The sequence below is a fragment of the Oratosquilla oratoria genome, chromosome 5, assembly GCF_046742065.1.
Source record: "Oratosquilla oratoria isolate Oo_2021 chromosome 5, ASM4674206v1, whole genome shotgun sequence".
Lineage (NCBI taxonomy): Eukaryota > Metazoa > Arthropoda > Malacostraca > Stomatopoda > Squillidae > Oratosquilla > Oratosquilla oratoria.
Window position 1 is genome coordinate 82,735,162 of NC_134781.1, and position 5,000 is coordinate 82,740,161.

The window sequence follows — 5,000 nt, forward strand, 5'->3', positions numbered from 1 at the left end:
AACTTTCCCCATCTTTCAATAACACGAAATGATCTATTCTCATCCCCGGGAAAAAAACTGAAGTATATCATCGTTTGAAAGGGGATAAAAGATAAATACTTTATGAATAGCGGACTATAACTCAGACACATCGAGAGATATAAATTACCTTATTTTTTTTCTGGGAAGGCGGAGACTCAAAATTTATGTGGACCATTTTTCAAAAATAACTAAAACGCTCTTAATCTCATAGCTGATTGGACCGCAAATCGTGTTGGCCCTTTTTTTTTCATTGTGGTCTTATTTGCTTTGGAAATTAGGCAAAGTTAATCATATGAATAGATTGCGACGAATCGGAATTTTCGACAGAGAGTACTGTACATACACATACATTTGTATAATATATATATATATATATATATATATAACATATATATATGTAATATATATATAGATATAATATATATATATATATGACATATACATACGTATATATATATATATATATATATATATATAATGTATATATTCCTTTTGTACATCCTGCATGGCATGATTGGTACCGTCCTTGCCTTGTGTTAAGAGATGCATAGCTTAGGGTTCGATTTCCCTTAACAGAGTTGCTTAATTAGAATATGCATACATACACTTACATATATCATTGTATACATGGGCACACATATACATTGATGTATACACATGTACTCGTATGTATATGCGTGTATGATAATATGATCCTATTCTCCTTTCGTGCATGATTATGTAAGCTCTTTTGAATGTATTCCATTAACATAACATTAGGTAAAAATAACAAATCAATACTCTCAAAGAGAATGATTCTTGTACTCTTGAGAGAAGGATAAGTGGGCCCTTATCCTCTGAGACACTCTTAGGAGGACTCTTGGTACAAGGCCGCTACAAAGATAACACACATTTTTTAATCGAGAAGCTTCCATTCTATCTCGTTGTGATTGACCACACACATACACACGCACACACACACAGACACACACACACACACACACACACACACACACACACACACACACACACACACACACACACACACACACACACACACACACACACACACACACACAATTCGTGGCGCAGTTGGTGGAGTTCTCGGCTACCACTACGGACACCCGGGTTCGAATCCCGCCCAGGGCTGAAACAATTTCACTATCGCTGCGCTGCGAGTTGTTACTCCAACTCTCGTGGGCGGGGAATTGTGTGTGTGTGTGTGTGTGTGTGTGTGTGTGTGTGTGTGTGTGTGTGTGTGTGTGTGTGTGTGTGTGTGTGTGTGTGTGTGTGTGTGTGTGTGTGTGTGTGTGTAAGGTCACAGCAGTACCCATAGATTGGTCATTCCGGGAAGGAAATAGCTGTCGATCACGAGTCCAACACGTGATCCAAAGACCAAGTGAATACACGGACACGCACACACACACACACACTGTTACGGGCGCTGGTATGTGAAGAGACGTTACGTATAACGTCTAAGTGCTTAAGAACCAGCGCACTTCTAGAAGCCACTGTAGGACTGAACTATCTGGTCAGGGCCTAGATAATTCGTAAGACTAGAAGTAAAGGTAACAAAGAAGATTCCAGGAAAGGAATATTAAACTAGCGATAAAACTAGTAAACGAAATTATTAATGGAAAATATTTACAGGCAATCAACACAAAAGAGAATGGGCAGTAGGGTCAATGGGACCGTTACACGATTATGGAAATTATCGTTCAAATAAGAAACACAAGATAAGTATGCAATATGGTACTATCTAAGTACAAAGAGATCAGGAACATGCATCAGAATAAGTAATAAGTACAAATATAAGTAAAGTAATGCAATGTATATCAGACACGTAATGTAGGCAAAAAGGGTGATCACTTCACACCAATCGTCTCATGAATCTAAACCTTCTAGTTTTTATCAAGAGATCAATATGTGGGAATATGACAAGGAGTCAGCGATTTCCACCGCTTATATACCATTGGACCGGAAACGGGGTACTTCCGGGTGAGTGTGCGGGAGAGTGAAAGGGGGGGGAGGAGGGTAAGTTAACACGTCAACATGGGTAGTTTTAGGACCTTCGACTCGCTTGAACAATCTATTTATTTAGTAACTGTCAAATCTGAGCGCTCCGAACTATTCAGGATTTCGCTTGTCTGTTTGTTATACAAGAGTGCGCACCTCTCCGCACGTAGACAAGATTACATATAGTGGACGGGCGTTACTGCTTAACATTGTTACAATACATACATAGACAAGAAATAGGAACATAGTTATGTAATACAAAGGAACACAATTCTATAACATAGTTACACATATGACGTAATATCTAATATTACGTTACACCTCCACCGTTTGGGAAAGCTTTTCACTTTCTGTTGAAAAGCTATGTTCTAGAAAGTATGGAGTAGTTCTTTTGCGCAGGGGACAGCTTCTTGCTGTAGTAGGCGATAGTGTGAAGAACTTCGTTGTGTTCTTGCAAGAGGGCGGCACCGATACCGGTGTCGCTGGCGTCGACTTGCAGAAGAAAGGGTCGTTGGAAATCGGGTGCCCTTAGAACTGGTGCGTTAGTGAGAAGGGACTTCAGGTTTTTGAAGGCCGTCTCACAGGTAGGTGTCCATACGAAGTCGTGGTCTTTTCTCAACAGGTCAGTCAATGGTTCTGCTACATCTTGTTTCTCAGATAAGTGAAGATTTTGTAGTATCTGGGAGTTTTCCAAGGGAATCTCAGGAGGATTAGGCAGGTTATCGGGAGGCTCTTCCGATTTTATTGTGGTAGAGCTGCAAATTGGAATTGGATCTCTGGAATGATAAGGTTTTAAGGTATTTATGTGACAGAGACGGGAACTCTTTCTTCTGTCTGGAGTTTTGATTATGTAGTTGAGATCACTGGCTCTGGACAAGACTTCATAGGGTCCTTTGTATTTAGCCTGCAATGGATCTCCTGGTATGGGAAGATAAAGTAACACTTGATCTCCTGGAGAGAAAGTTCTAAGTTTAGAATTTTTATCATACCGACCTTTCATTTCTCGTTGAGCATTCGCCAAGTTCTCTCTTGCCAACTTCCAAGCTTCTAACAACTTCTCGGTGACCTGGGACACGTATTTCAAAGAAGGAACAGGTGGTTCTTCTTTCATCCATTGTTCATGAAGTATCTTTAGGGGACCACGGACTTCATGACCGAAGACTAATTCTGACGGGCTGCATCCAAGGCTTTCTTGAATTGTTGTTCGGGTGGCGAACAACAAAAAGGGGAGTCCGTCTTCCCAATTTCGAGTGTTCTCAGCACAGAAGATTCTTAACATTGTCTTGAGCGTTTGGTGAAAGCGCTCTAGAGCACCTTGTGATTGAGGATGATAGGCGGAGGAAGTTACATGATTTATACCTAGTGTTACAAGAGTTTCTCTAAACTTGTTGGAAAGAAAATTACTTCCTTGATCACTTTGAATGTTCTTAGGAAATCCTACCATAGTGAAATATTTCAACATTTCTCTGATTATGTTTTGAGCTTTAATATTTTTCAAAGGAATTGCTTCTGGAAAACGAGTGCTCATACACATGATTGTGAGAATGTACTGATTTCCTTTACTTGAAGGAGGTAAAGGTCCTACACAGTCAATAAGAACTTTTTTAAATGGCTCTTCCATTACAGGAATGGGATGGAGTGGAGCTTCTACAATTTTCTGGTTGGGCTTACCTACAAGTTGACATGTATGACATGTTTTACAATATTGGGCAACATCTTTGACAACCGTGGGCCAATGGAAATGTTGGGTTATGTTGAACAAGGTCTTTCTTACCCCTAAGTGACCTGCTAAGGGAGTATCATGAGCCAATCTTAGAACATTATTCCTGAAACCAAGAGGGAGGACTATTTGATTCCTTACTTGCCATGGCTGGTCAGCGGTTGCGGTGGATGCTCTCCATTTTCGCATTAGGACTCCGTTTTCTATATAGAAACCTCGTGACATATTTTCAACTTCTGGAGATGAAACAATCTCGTACAAATTTTTAAGAGAATGATCTGACTTCTGTTCTTTGATTAATTCTGCTCTAGATAGAGAAACTGGTGAAGAAGAAGATGGGTCAGTTTGGGAGAATAGGGATTCTAAATTATAGGTCTCCTCTTCAGATTTCTTGTACTGAGATCTGGTTACAGCACAAGCGGGAAACAACTGTAAGTTATCTGAAGGTTCTACTGAGGTCTTAGGGTTATTTGTTATTAAGGGAGAAATGACTTTGCTTCCAGCGATGTCATTGGCCAACAATAAGGATATTCCTACTATGGGAAGAGAGTCTACTACTGCTACTTTAACCATTCCGGTTGTTAAATCAGACCGCAAGAAAACATTATGTAATGGACATTTTACAATTCCTCCAACTCCTTCTATCAATATATCATAACCTGTATATGACTCACCCAGATTCTGCAAGACAGAATTTAAAATCAGACTTTGCTTTGCTCCTGTGTCTCGGAGTATGGAAATAGGATATTGTTGTGAACTACTACTATGAGATATAGTTCCTGAAGATACAAATGGTTTGAAACAAGGATCATGATTTGATGAGGGGGGTTCTACATTACTTGACAATACCGGCTTCTTTGGTAGTGTATCCTGAATAGAGGATTTTGAATCGTCTGATTTTATATTACTTACAAGAGTTGGTGTCTTATTGGAGAATGAGGGTGTCAGTCTCTTTCTGCAATTAGAAATGTGATGGCCAACCTGTTTACAATATGAACAAGTTACAGGGGGATTAGTCTTAAACCTTTCCATTCTTTGCCAAGGTTGGTTTGGAGGATATTGATTGAAATCAGACCTGTAACTGAAATGTGATGGGCTAGACTGATTTTCAAAGTGTTTCTTTGGGGACCAAGGATCAGAGTATTTTGTTGAATCTGGAATATATGACTTTGACTTTTGGGATTCCATTTGTCTTGACTTAGGTTTATGATTTAGTGTGAACTCATCAGCCAATACAGCAGCTTTAGTTAAAGTTTCGGGAACA